Source organism: Gossypium hirsutum, chromosome A02 (assembly GCF_007990345.1).
Source record: "Gossypium hirsutum isolate 1008001.06 chromosome A02, Gossypium_hirsutum_v2.1, whole genome shotgun sequence".
In the NCBI taxonomy this organism is placed as follows: Eukaryota; Viridiplantae; Streptophyta; class Magnoliopsida; order Malvales; family Malvaceae; genus Gossypium; species Gossypium hirsutum.
In genome coordinates, this window is record NC_053425.1 from 13,686,407 (window position 1) to 13,702,143 (window position 15,737).

Below are 15,737 nucleotides of genomic sequence, written 5' to 3' on the forward strand. Positions count from 1 at the left end.
TTACTTACCAACCTGTATAGCTTTCCGTAATCCGTTCACACGTCATTTTAAAACAATAATATTATTCACTTCTCAACCACCGTTCTTTACTTATTCATTTTATTAACAGTCATTATTATTCATATTATATCATTATCTTGCTATTGTAGATAACTTCCACTATATACGTTCGATTCATATATCTCAATTCACATTTTAATTCATCAAGTGGCATCAAATATCATCAATTCAAACTTTAATCATTTCATGAACCTTTGGTTCATGTTTCAATCTCATATCTCAATTTCAATTCTCAATTTAATTTCTCATTTCATTTCAATAGCTCAATCAATCAAATTTATTCGATTTATCTCTTCATTTATTTACCCCTATCAACAAGACTCGGACCTTGGCGGATACACGGATCCAACCAAACACACCAGATTGGAACCCAGTACCTCATCGGATAGTTCGAAGCAATAGTTGACAACCAGTGTCTCATCGGCCTAGCCGAAGTAAAGTTGGTACCTAGTACCTTATCGAATCTATCCGAAGAAATATAGTGACACCTACAGTCTCATTGACTCGAGGTCGAAGTATCCCTGAACACTTCCAATCCTATGGCATGCCAACTATATCTGACCTAGCCCGATACTGTTAATAGGGTATCTAAATCTCATTTAATCTTATTTCAATCACAATTTCTCACATTTTCAATTCAATCATTTTTCCACCTTTCAATCAATATTCAATCCATTTATTTACACATTTTCCACAATAATCATATCAATTTCATCATATTCTCAATCATTAAAATTTTCAATATAACATACATTCAATATTAAATTTGTACCTCACTCACATATATCATATAAATTCAATATAAATTCAATCAATATAAATTCAATAAATTCATTATATATCAAATCAATCCATTTCAATTATAAAACACAATAATTCTAACACTAATAATTTATATATGCATTAAATAAAAATACAACAATTAAAGACTAAGTTCGGATTATAGAAATACAAGCCGCAATTTTCAAGCTAACTCCCGTTGTCTTTGCCTTTTTCCTTGCTTAGCCGAGGCTTCCGGCACAATGTTAGCTACGGTAATTAAAATAATTGTACTATTAATTACAGTTTTAATTATAATAAATAATTAAATTTCTAATCAATTCTCACCTTATTCCCAATTTAATCCTTACTAAGTTTACTCACTTTTCTAATTAAATTCACTCTTTATTTCCATTCAAATTTTATCCAAACTCAAATTTAACTATTAAATTTCCAGCATATTTTCATAATTTCGAATTTATTTCCATTTAATCCCTAAAACTCAAAACTTATAGCTTAGTTTACAATTCAATCCTTTATTCAATTCCAATCAAAATTTCTATAAAATAAACCCCCAATTCCATCAATTTATTCAACATGAACCATACTTAGAAATCTAATAACTTTCAAAATTTCTACTTAAAACTAGTAGTATGTATCTCTAGGATTCCAAAAACTCAAAAATCATAAGAAAATGAGCTAAATTGACTTACCAAATTAACTTGAAACCTTTAAAACCTTATTTTTCCCTTTTTGTTTTCTTTCTTTCTCCCTTTTCTGTTTTGTCCCCTGCTGTTCTGTTTCTTTCCTTCTTTTTATTCTTTTGTTTCTTATATATATATAATAACAATAATAACTATAATAAAAATCTATTTAATAATAAATATTTATTTACCACTTGTGCCAATCATTTTTATACACTTGTTTTTCTTTTCTTTTATATATATATATAATAACTTAATAATATACTTATATAATAAGTAAACATACATGTATTTTACAAATGTATGTATACTAATATTACACATGTCATTATACATACCATACGTTTGTCAGTTTTTCTTTATTTATCATATAAATATCTTTTATAAATAATAATTATCTTTTAATAATTAAAGACATGTATTACAATTTTATGTATTTTCATTAATACACTTGTATCCAATCATTACCGTACATTTGTCTTTATTTAATTTATTTCATAATATAATATCAATTAAATAATAATAAATACATTAATATTTACTTAAATAATAAGTAAAAACATACATGCATTATAATTATATGTATAATATTTGTTACACATGTATTTTATTTTTACCATACACTTGTCTTTCTTTTATTTATTTAATTTAGTAAATATCTTTATCTTAATAATAATACCTATTAAATAATAATAATAACAATAATAATAATAATAGTTTAGTATAAAACCATAATAATAAGAATAACAACAATTATAACATTCAATATATATAATTCAAGAAAAATCTTGATTTTTCTTCCATTTACCGCCTCATTTCATGGGTATGGCTTAATTTCCATTTTGATCCTTTTTATTTTCTATTACTTTAGAACTAAACTTTAACACTATATTCAATTTAATCCTTTTATCCAATTATCCTTAATTAAGCTAAATTTACTTAATTAAACTTTAATTAACAACTCACTTAACTTCGTAAATATTTTTAATAAATATTTACGAATCTATTTTTCAGAAATGGAGACCCGAAAATGCGCTTTTCCGATAACTGTAAAATTTGGGTTATTACAAAAGTAGTGGTTCTTTTGGATTCTAGGTACATATACAACTTCATTGACAGTGTTTTGGCTCGTAGCTTGGCCTTTCTAAACTGGCAATAATTTAGACTAAGAGTGACTATGGTTGATGGAATAATAGTGTTCATTAGTGGACTATGTAGAGATATGGTATAGGAGATTCAGGTACTCATTTCAACACTGACTTCATGATCCTTCCCTCGAAAAAATATGATGTGGTCTTTATCATCCCGTGGTTGTTGGCTTTAGAACCTATAGTGTGGGATTTTTCTACTTTAACCATGCAATTCTAACACAATAGCAGCACCTATTTTCTTCAAGGTATTGCTTCTGGTGCTATCCAATTGTTAAAAGGGAAACAAGCTTCATGTTGCTTACCTTTGGTAATGAAGGAGATGAGACCTTGCTCTTTGGTTATGGCTATCAAGGATCAAGCTACCTTGAAAGTTCCAACTGTTTCTCTTCAATCAGATTTGAAGCTCCTCTTAACAGAATTTGATGATGTTTTTCAAGAACCTATAGGCTTGCCCCCTTCAAGATTGCAAGATCACAAGATCCCTTAGAAAGCTGAAACTCAAGTAGTGAAGGTAAATCCTTACAAATATCCTGTTGTTTAGAAGACTAAGATTGAAAAGAAGATTCGAGAGATGTTGCAAGTTGGCATCATTTGAAACAACAACAACTCATTTTCCTTTTCGATTGTTATGGTTAAGAAGGATAGCTTATGGAGATTATGTGTTGATTAAATAGACAACTGAACCAACTCACTTACAAAGATAAATTCCCTATTCTTGTGATAGAAGAGTTGTTGGATGAATTGGGGCAAGCTACTTATTTTTCAAAACTTGGTCTAAGGTTATGTTATCATTAAATAAGAATGTGGGAGCTAGATATTCACAAAACAAATTTTAGAACTTATGAAGGCCACTATGAATTCTTCGTGATGCCCTTTGGTTTCACTAATGCTCCCTCTAGTTTTCAAGGCCATATGAATGTTGTTTTTAAGCCACTCCTAAGGAAGTCTATATTGGTATTTTTTATGACATTCTAGTTTATTCTACCAATTGGGAGGATCAATTTTCTCATTCAAGCAAGGTCATTAAACTGTTGAGGACACACCGATTGTATGCAAAGCTGAGCAAATGTAGCTTCGAGGCTTGTGAGGTTGAGTTTTTAGGCCATGCCATTTTCAAAGGTACTATGGCCATAGACAACTCCAAAGGAAATTGTATTGCTCATTGGCCTATTCTAAAATCCATCAAGGAACTAAGAGCCTTATTAGGAATATCAGGCTATTATAGAAGATTTGTTAAACACTATGGTACATTGACCAAATCTTTGATAAATTTGCTCAAAAAAAAATTAGTGGAGGTGGACTGAACAGGCCACTCATGCCTTTCAATAATTGAAGAAGGCAGTTTGTGCAACCCTTGTGCTGGCTTTACCTAATTTTCTATTTGAATTCTATGTAGATACAGATGAGGTGCTTTTCAAGGATGAAATGTTTTGCATTAAGGATAAAGACCTATTACCTTTTTTCAATAAAACTTTAGCCTCTAAACATCTGTCATTATCCATATATGTAACACCCCAAACCTGGCCTAGACATTATGACCGGATCCGACGTGCCACATCAAAACGTTAAAACATTTTTTCATTCTACGTCCAGATAATCGTACTTGATGTTCAAAGGATTAATTCATTAAGGGTTAAAGTGAATGGAAGCTGTGCACCAGGTAGGAAACCGAAAAAGAGGAGGTGAGTCCATCGGACTGCTTAAGTACCAAGCTCTTTCGGATCCAATCCTAGACATGCACACCGCCATTGCCATAGTCTAACATCGCGTCTATTTTTAGGTTACCATTGTAATTATGTCTATTTTAGAATAAAACATATTTAAATTTGGAAAACGTTATCATAGCAGAAGCCTTGTTTGTAATCGTGTTACTTTGAAATCAGTTTATGTTTTTGGAAAACGAACCTAAGATCTAGCCCATTTTGATAGTTAATATAATTTAAGATCATTATGATAAGTTATAAATCAAAACCCAAAAAAAAAAATCATAAGCGGCCTTATTACATAACAAAACCCAAATCATCAACGTAAAGAAAATTGAAGTCCAAATCACCAGAAGAAATCCATATTGCAGAACGAGTGGCCACTCCAAATCCCTCGCGGCTCCAAGCCCACTATGGTTAGGGATTACCTGCATGGATGAAAATAGGGGATGAGTTTGGGGAAACTCAGTGTGTAAAATTAACCCAACCATAGCCCATATCAGTTCAAACCACAGAAACAGAATAAATTGGCCTTAGCCCAGAAAGAATACAGAATTAAGCCCATAGGCCCATAACAGATCAGATCAGATATTTCATGTATATGCAAAACCCAACACATAACCAACCACATACACCCCCTTACCAACCTTTCACCATGTGGGGAGACTACTCGACCCACCCAACCGCTACACGCCACAGAATTATGCAGCATGGCTGCCAGAACAGATAATGTGACAAGTCACCAGATATAGATAATCGTGGCAGAACCACCAGAACAGATATATGTGGCAGAGCCACCAGATCAGATAATTGTGGCATAGCCACCAGAACGCTTCCTTCATAATATAACCCATGTCCCCATACAACAAATATTCATTCATGGCATACATCATACAGATTTAAATCAACATGCTTTTTAGACAAAATTAACCCTAGGGGCATATTGGTCATTTACACCTAGGGGTATCATGGTAATTTTCCATACATAAGCGTATTGTAGTAATTTAGCTACTTTTAGGGTTTTCATGCATATCCTATCCATTTACATACTATTAGAATACTTACCGCACATACTTACCAAATTGAGCCCGTTGGCCTATGAACCCGATTTTTGGCCCATAAGCCCAAGTTATCAAAATGCCCGAAATTGCACGTACTGCAGTTTATTACCTTCAGAATACCAAACATACAAACCCAACTATCTTACGAGCATTCGCACACTCGCAAATTCCCAAAATACCAACTTTCCGGCATTTCAGCTTTTCGACTTTTGCCGATCTAGTCTATGAGAGGGTGTTAGTTACACACCTATTTTATGACAATTCACTGACGAGATCCACGCACGAACTGCCTACAACTATAATACTACCACATTAATCTTACTACCGAAACGAACTACATATTAACTTCTTACCATATTCGTCCAACAACACCTTAGGCCTTAGCGTTCCTACCTTTGCCGAAAATAGCGTCTCGATCCAGATCCGTTCGCTCCACTTGTCCAAGCCCTTGATCAACAGCCTCTTAATCACACTATTACCAAAATAATACTATTATCACAACCCCTTAGGGCAACAAGTCCAAAAACGACAACCTCCCTAACCTTTTAGGGATTCCGGCTTTTCTTAAAATATGAAAGATAGACTAAGTTGGAAAGACTTACTACCGATTCTTTCAGTCAACGTTCCCCCTTAGTTCCTACTTGATTCTGATGCAGTTTTAAGCCCTCAAATGATAACAAAAGTCGTGCCTTCAGTGATCTCAGTATTCGGCTATGTCCCTAGGATAGTGTGGGAGTTTCGGCTTTTTGTAAAAGTGTAAAGAAAGAGAAAATATGAGGGCTTTTACTTGTGGTATTGTCGATAGAAACCTTGGGTTTAGAGGTTGAGAGAATCGGCCAAAGATGATAAGAAAAATAAGAGATTTGGCTAGGGAAAAATCGGTGCAAAAGGAGTCAAGTTTTCAGGATTTCGGGATTTGAGGCAATCCGCTATAGTCTTAAAAATAATGAAAGGAAGGTGGTATAGAGTAGGGTGGCTGAAGGACTTGGCTATGGGGAAAAGAAGAAGAAAAGAATAAGTGGATGGAGAGAAGAGAAAAAGAAAAGAAGAGGAGAATAGTCAGGAAACAGCACCACTTACCACTAATGCCGAATTTATACTGGCACTAACCCTAGCCGAAATTTGCCCCCCCTAAAGCATCCCTTGGCCGGCCAAATCTTGCTCTTCAAGAGTCCACCATTCGGCCAACACAGTTCACCCTAATCAGCTCCTAAATCCTCTCCCTGATCAGCTCCTAAATCCTCTCCCTTATCAGCTCCTAAATCTTCTCCAGACAGACTTTCACTTCAGTTCCACTGCTTACCTTTTCTGTACATAAAAATTAATATCATTAATTTGCTTACCTTGTGACTCGAACCTTAGCCCTCCATGGTCATCCACACGCCACCTCTAAAGCCCTTAAGTGGCGTCACATTCCAACTTACCACAGGCTTCCTTGTGTCCTCTTTTACCCAGTTAATACTTAAAAGCCCAGTTAACCAGAACCCTTTTTTCCCTATGGATTAAAATCACCTAAAATTATTGGATTTTAACCTAAGCTTGGGCCTTCTAGAGGCCCCCTATCATAATTAAACCTTCATCAAGCAGACAGAACACAAAGTTTTAAATTTTACCAATCATTCATAGAATTCCCGAAAATTAGGGCGTTACAATATATGATAAGAAGATGTTGGTTATTCTATTAGTAGTGAAAAATTGGAGTGCTTATATGGTGGGGAAGCATTTCAAGATTAGAACAGATCATCAAAGCTTAAGATTTTTGTCAGAGAAGAAAGTTATCACCTCTTTTCAATAAAAATGGGTGGCTAAGATGTTGAGATATGACTATGAAATTGTCTATAGAAAATATATTCACAATGTTGTTGTTGATGCCTTGTTCAAGAAGGCAATCGGTCATTGTGTGCAATTGAACCAGATGAGTGAGAGTTTATTAGTATCTGAGTTGCTATCCAAATTCCAAGGTTCTCTACAATTAGATGCTAAGCTAACAAATATTTGTACTGATTTGCATATGAATCCCACTTTGCATCCAAAGTATTCTTGGGATGGGAAGCTCCTAAGTAGAAAAGGGAATATCATTGTAGTAGCCAACGAGGAATTGAGGAAGGAGCTTTTTGACCACTTCCACAAAGTGCCTAGGGGTTCATTTTGCATTTCATTTCACAAGAAGTTGTTTATCTAGTTTACTTTATTAGAAAGACATCTCCAATTATGTGAAGGAATGGGTGAAGGAATGTATGGTGTGCCAATGGTGCAAAAGTGATCATATTGCCAAACCTAGATTGTTTCAACCTTTTCCAATTCTTGAACGAGGTTAGGTTGAAATCAACATGGATTTTGTAGAGGTCCTGCTAGTTTCAAAGGGCAAAGAAAAATTTTGGCGGTAGTTGATAGATTGACCAAATATGGTCACTTTGTGGCTCTCTGACATCCTTTCATAGCAGTAAGAATTGCTTAGGAATACCTTACCCATGTCTACAAATTGTATGGAGCACCAAAATCAATTATATTAGATAGGGGCAAGATCTTTTTGTCAACATTTTGGCATGAGCTTTTCAGAAGATTGAAGACTCGGTTGAAGCTTTCTATAAATTATCATTTTGAGGCTAATGGTCAGACAGAAGTTTTGAATTAGTGTTTAGAAGGTTAATTGAGATGTATGTCAAGAGAGAAGCCTAATGATTAGGTTTTCTGATTTCTTTTGGTCGAATGGTGGTACAATACTTCTCAACATTAAGAAATTGTAACTACCTTATAGGAAGCTCTATATGGGCAAGCTCCTTCTATACATCTTCCTTATCTAGTTGGCATGTGTAGCATAGCCATTTTAGATAGGAGGCTTCAACATCGAGAAGTAGTTAAACAGATGCTTAACTTTCACTTTTAGAGGGCATATGATTGAATGAAGCATTTGGTTGATCGAAGAAGAAGTAGCAGGGTCTTTGAGGTGAGGACATGGTGTACCTCAAGCTTCAACCATATAGGCAACATACTTTGAGGAAAACTTGGAAGTAAAAACTTGCTCCTAAGTTAGTTTGGTCCTTTTTGTGTGGAAGCTAAGGTGGGGAAAGTGGCCTATAGGTTAACTTTACCTGTAGGATCTCTTATTCATCCAACTTTTCATGTGAGCCAACTTAAGAAACATGTGGGGAACTTGGTGGTGAAATTTGATTTACCTATTGTGGGTACTAATAGGACCATGATTAAGGAGCCTGCTCAGATTATCGATCCTCGAATGGTGAAGAAAGGCAACAAGATAGTGAATGAGGTTTTACTTGAATAGATGAACGCCTTTCTAAATGATGCTACCTAGGAGAGCTGCAGAGGAGATTTTCTTCTTTTCATCATTGAGGATAATGAGGTATGAATGGAGGGATAATTTTTACAGGATTAAAAGTTAGTTAAAATTCTGTTAATAATAAGTTAGTGAAATGATGAGTTTTGATTTATTTAATGAAATGATGAGTTTTAAGTTAAATGAAACATGGCGTTTCATTGGGTTGTTAAGATTAAATGATATGGTGCATATAACTTGTTACACATAATAACCATTAGTAACAACTTAGGGGAGTCTGTTGTCACTCCCTTCTTTGATTGGTTTCTTAAAACCAATTTGGTAAAAGGCTATGGGAATTAAGAAACTACTAAGTCAAATACCAGTTTTCTCTTCTCTTTCTCTCTTGTTTTCTCCTCTCTCTTTTTTCTCTGAAAATTCTTATTTTTGTATCATATCTCATCTGAAGATCTTGATTTTGGAAATCTATTTTTGCATTTTCTTCCTCTATAACACTCCAAACTCGGCCTAGATGTTAAGGCTAGATCTAGAGATGTTACCATAAATGGTTGAAAATCTAGATTTTGTATATTTTCAAAACGTCATAAACACTTATCAAACAAAAACCCAAATTATGAAAAGCCTAACTTACTTTGTTGTTTTGTTGAAAACGTTGTTTATTTATGTTCTCTAAAATCATACAACTTAGCAGCAGAAATTCTTAGAAAGTTGATTTTTTGGAAAAACACTGTTTGTTGTTCAAAATCCATTATTTTTGTAGAAAAGTGAATTTTGTTGATAAAATTTTTAAATGGTATTATATAAAATATAGAAATAAAGTCCAAAACCCAAAACAGTCCAAAATGTCCAAATAGTCCAAAATTTACAAAACTCTTAACCCAAATTTAATTAAGTCAAATATACAAAAATGTGGTTATAATTAGCTCTCGATCTTCACCTGACAGCACAACAAAAATATTAAACAAACTAAAACCCCAATTCCAAAGCAAAGATCTTAACACACTCGTAAAACCCTAACACTTTGAAAAATTCATAACTTACCAAACAATTCAATTGCAACAACCACCACCCAAAAACATAGATGGAAGATAAAAGATGCAAGTAATGGCAAATTAATCCAAGGAATTTAATCAATAAACAAAGTATAGGAAAAAATTACGGATTGAAAGAAAAAGAAAAAGAAACTAAGAAATAGAATACTAAAACATGGAAAGAAGCTGAAGGTGTGAATATGGGGTTTTGGGAAAAACAAACATGAAAATATTAAAGTGATTTTAGGGGGAAAATAAAATAAAACAAATTTAATTTAATTAAAAATTATTTATTTTATCTAAAAAACAAAATAAACAAGTCATATCCTACTAATAGATTAGAATATTTTTATGTAATTGAATTTCATAAAAACTTAACCACTTGAACAGCACAAGGCATACAAATTTTTCCACTTGCTCACATTGGAGCTCGAACACGAGACCTCTATCATGTAATTAAGGTCTTTAACCACTGAAACATACATTTTTTAATGGCAAGAATCAACAAATAGAAATTCATATTTTTGGGGTGTTACAACTCCCCCAGTAAAAGAAATTTTGGCCTCGAAATTTACCTAATTCGAATAAATGTGTATATTACAGATGAATTAAACCCTCAAGTTCCCAATTGACTTCCTTAGTACCATGATTCTGCCACAGAATCTTAAACAAAGGAACAGACTTCCTCATCAAGACTTTAACATTTCTATCCAAAATTTGAATCGGTTCCTCCTCAAAAGTTAAATCCAGTCTAACCTCAATCTCCTCGACAGACACAATGTAAGATGAATCTGACATACTGCCTCAACATGGAGACAAGGAACACATCTTGAATACGGTTCAACTCTGGAGGTATCTCCAGCTGATAGGCGACCGATACCACAAGTTTCACATTTTGAAATGACCTAATGAACCTAGGGTTCAACTTGCCCTTAAGTTCGAACCGTAGAATCTTCTTTTATGGAGACACCTTCAGAAGGATAAAATCACCCATAGAATATTTGATATCCTTCATTTTCAGATCCGAATATGACTTCTGTCTATTAGAAGTCACCATAAGATGATCCCAAATCACTCTAACATTATCTTTAGTCTTAAAAACCAATTCGGGACCCAAAACCTGACGGTCACCCAAACCAGTCCAACACAATGGAGTACGACACTTACAACCATATGGAGCCTTGTAAGGTGCCATCAGAATGCAAACTTGACTAATGGGAGAAACTCCTTCCAACTATCTCAGAAGTCGATCACACAACTCCATAACATATTCTCCAATATCTGAATCACCCTCTTAGATTGTCCATTTGTTTAAGGATGGAACGCAGTACTGAAGTCCTAGGACCCAGAGTTTCATGAAGCTTCCCCCAAAATCGAGAAGTAAACTTGTATCCCTATCAGAAATAATCCAGACTAGAACCCTATGAAGTCTAATGATCTAAAAAACATAAAACTTAGCTAGTTTCTGAAGGGAGTTTATTGTCCTGAAAGGAATAAAATGGGCAGACTTGGTCAAACGATCTACGATGACCCACACAAAATGCTTCTTAGTGGGTGTTAAGAGAAACCCACTAACAAAGTCCATAGTTATTCGCTTTCATTTCCAAAAGGCAATCTTAATTGGTTGAAGCAAACTCGAAGGCAGTTGGTGCTCAGCCTTAACTTGCTGGCATGTCAGACATCAAGAGACGAAGTCCATTACCTCCCATCTTAAACCAAGCCACCATTACAACTTTCAGAGATTCTGATACATTTTATTTTCATTGGGATGCATAGCATAAGGGCTACTATGCACTTTTCAGAGAATAGATTGCCCAACTCAGAATCATTAGGCACACAAACCCAACCTCAAAAGCACAAAACCCTATAACCTTCCTCAACCTTACAAAATCGATGAATGAGAGAATTATCCCACAACTGTTTATCCTGAATCTGATCAATTCAAGTCAGCTTATCTTGAAACTTGGCTAACAAGCTCCTATCATCAAACAGAATTAGGCGAGCAAATATCGCTCTCAAATCAAACATTACTCTATGACTAAAAGCATCGGCCACTACATTGGCCTTACCAGGATCATACCTAATAATACAGTCATAGTCTTTATCCAACTCAATCCATCTACGTTGCCTATGGTTCAAATACTTCTGAATAAAGAGAAATTTGAGGCTATTGTGATCAATGAAAATGATACACCTCTCACCATATAGATAATGCCTCTAGATTTTTAAGGCGAACACAACCGCAACTAACTTAAGATCGTGCGTGGGATAGTTGCCTTCATTTGGCTTAAGCTGTCAAGATGCATAAGCCATTACCTTACCGTCTTGTATCAGAACACAACCCAATCCAACGTGTGATGCATCACTATAAACTAAGAACTCCTTATGGATTCAAGCTATATCAATACAAGAGCCTGAATGAAAACAAAATTGAGCTTCATAAAGCTTGATTGCTGCTCATCAATCCAGATAAATAGTACTTTCTTACGCAACAACCTAGTTAGAGGAGCTGCGATAAGTAAGAACCCTTCAACAAACCTCTGATAATAACCCGTTAACCCAAGAAAGATGCGAATCTCATACATATTTCTAGGCTATTTCCACTCAACCACAGCCTCGGTTTTCTTATGATCAACTTGGATCCTCTCTATAGAAACCACATGGCTTAGAAAGTGACTTCCTTAAGCCAAAACTCACATTTGCTCAACTTAGCATAGAGCTATTTCTCACGAAGTATTTGAAGAACTACTCTAAGATGTTCATCATGATCATTTCCAGTCTTAGAGTATACCAGAATATCATCGATGAAAACCACGAAACTTTGATCTAGATATGGCTGAAAGACCTGATTCATAAGGTCTATGAATGCAGCTGGAGCATTCATCAAATCGATGCACATGACTAGGAACTCATAGTGTCCATAGCGAGTCCTAAAAGCAATCTTATAAGCATCGACCTCTTTAACCTTAAGTTGATGGTACCCAGAATGGAGATCTATCTTGGAGAAGACAGAAGCCCCAATAAACTGATCAAGCAAATCATTGATCCCAAAAGTGGGTACTTATTCTTTACTGTCAATTTATTCATCTGATAGTAATCAACACACATTCTCATTGTACCATTTTTTTTCTTTACAAAGTTCTTGAAATTGAGCTTTCAATTCCATAAGCTCCTTCGGTGCCACGCGATAGGGAGAAATAAAAACCAGAGTTGCACCCGGTAGAATCTCGATACAAAATTCAACCTCTCTATCTTAAGCAATCTTAGAAAATTCTTAGGAAAGACATCCGAATATCCCCATCAAAAGAACCCACGAAAGTTGAATCATACACAAAGGCAAAAAATGTCTCACAACTGTTACGAACCAACTTTTCGGCCATAAGAGCAGAGATCACATTGGATAGGTAACCTTGACACTCGTCGATCATAACCACCTCCAAATCATCCATAGACCTCAGAATCACTCTCTTAGTCGCATAGTCTAGGCTGACTCGATGCTCCACAAGCTAGTTTATTCTCAGAATTAAATTAAATTTTCTCAATGGCAATTCTATCAAATTAGCTAGAGATACCTCTTGTATCTCTATTAGTACCCTCCTATAAATTTTATTAACTCGAACAATCTAACCAAGTGGACTAATCACAATAACCTCACCAGAAGTACTCTCAACAAAAATACCCAAGTTCACAACAGAACTAGCTAAATAGGAGTGTGTTGATCCTATATCTATCAATGCAAAGTATGGAGCAGTATTAATAAAAAATGTACTATCAATAATGTCTACGATGTCTTGCCACATATACCAGTGTAAGCTACCTAGCCTTAATCTGATTAGCACCTCTGCCCAGTGCTCTCTAACCTCGACCTATACCATTACCACCCCTAGCAGGACCACGGTCACTAAGTGGCTATAAACTACACGCTAAAGCTGAATTAAACCAAGTGCTGGAGCTTGGAAAATTTTTTATGCGATGTTTCATCGACCCACATTGTAAGGAAGCTCCCAGCCTCCGCCAAAATTAGCCCGGATAATGCCTATCACAATCTCCATATGTTTAAACCATAGTGGAAACAACAAGAGCCTATACCTTCAAAGGTCCGTCAAATTTTTCCCATTTCTTAGGCCTCTTAACAGAATTGGAGGGCTCCGAATCCCCTTTATTCCTACCCCTCTCATGGATCTATTTTCGCACTCAGTGCGCTTAGCCTCCTCAAAAATTCTCTTATTGTCCACCAAGATGTCAAAAACCTACTCCCTCTACGGAGCTATCAGAACCTTGAGGTCATACCACAACTCTTCCTTAAAGTGGACACATTTAACATAATCATTCGACACCAACCCACGAGTATATCTACTCAGTCTTAGAAATCTGACCTCATACTCGACCACAGTTGGGTAATATAAGTGAGTGTTGAGTGCAATGCCCATGTAAACTCTAGACATATAGCCTAACCTTTTATGATTTAGAGGTTGGGCCTTAGTAGTAGTTGCTAATCCTGAGCCTATAGTCATAGAATGTCTTAAGGGATGGTAACCCTAGGTCTTTCTTTCAATAGAGGTAAACCACATTAGTACCCAATCGAATACCAAGTTTGCCATAGTTTTGCCACAACATTGCACACAGGTTAGAACAAATCCTTTAGTAATCCTAGTCTTTACGACCAATATTCCAACCTTGCTAAAATCCTTAGTACTCTTGTTTGATTTGTTACAATGGGAACCTCTGCTAGTATCCTTCATTACTCTCACTTCAATGTGTTAATCCCATTTTAATTTCATTAAACATCATTCTATACGTTTATCTTTTCTATCCAATTATAATAACTTAGACAAAGAGCATTCATCCAATCATCATAGGAACAATACTCATCACTTTATTATTTGATTCAACATGTACACTTGCATAATTCGCACATCATATTCACATGCGACAAGTTTTTGGTGTCGTTTTCAGGGATTGGCGATTGGTAACTTTGGTTTTTGTTATTATAATTTTTATAGTTTTAGTTGCTAATTTGTTTGTTTCGTGATCTGAACAGGTCTTTTACTAGTTGTATGCATAGAGGCACTCTTGCTGAAGGACTCTATCTCTTAGATCCAGAAATTGAAAGGACCTTGCTAAGAAGGAGAAGAGAACAAAGAGTAATAAATCAAGAAGGTAACAATCCACCTAGTATGAATAAGTAACTTAATCGCGAGCTCTGAATATTATTCCTATTGTTGCTGAAATGTTTGATGATTGAGATAGGCCAATTTGAATGCATGTAGTGCCTATCTTAGATAACCTGAATCCTGGAATAGTCAGGCCACAAATTCAAGCTCCCCACTTTGAACTGAAACCTGTAATGTGTCAGATGCTTCAATCAATTTGTCAATTTGGTGGTTTGCCAACTGAAGATCCCAAATTGCACTTGAGACTTTTCTTGGAGGTCTGTGATTCTTTCAAACAGCAAGGTATCCCTAAAGATGCCTTAAAACTCAAATTGTATCTCTATTCTTTAAGAGATCCTACTAGAACATGGCTCAATGCTTTACCATCTGGAATAATAGAATCATGGAATGATCTGTGTCAAGATTTTTACTACAATATAACCCACCCAATATGAATGTCAAACTTAGAATTGACATAACATCCTTCAAGCAACTAGAGGATGAAACACTGTTTGAAGTATGGGAAAGGTTCAAAGATTTTCTTAAAAAATGTCTTATGCATGGATTTTAGCATTGGACCCAAATGGATATGTTCTATAACGGTTTGAATGTACAAATACAAATGGTGGTTAATGCTTCGGCTAATGGAACTTCGTTGGATAAGTCCTACAATGAAGCCTACGAGATTTTAAAGAGAATCACCAATAATGATTATCAATGCCCCACAACAAGAGCTAGAAGTGGTAGGAGAGTGGTTGAATCATTTGAACTTGATGTTATTTCCTCGTTTACTGCTCATCTATCTTCTTTAGCTAACATG

General features: G+C 35.1%; 1 non-coding gene across 1 annotated transcript; it reads right to left on the bottom strand.

Moving 5' to 3' along the window:
- Positions 1-15,377: 15,377 nt before the first annotated feature.
- Positions 15,378-15,484, bottom strand: LOC121216852 (small nucleolar RNA R71). The gene has a single exon (XR_005913060.1). It is a non-coding gene; the product is annotated as a small nucleolar RNA R71 (small nucleolar RNA).
- Positions 15,485-15,737: the final 253 nt, after the last annotated feature.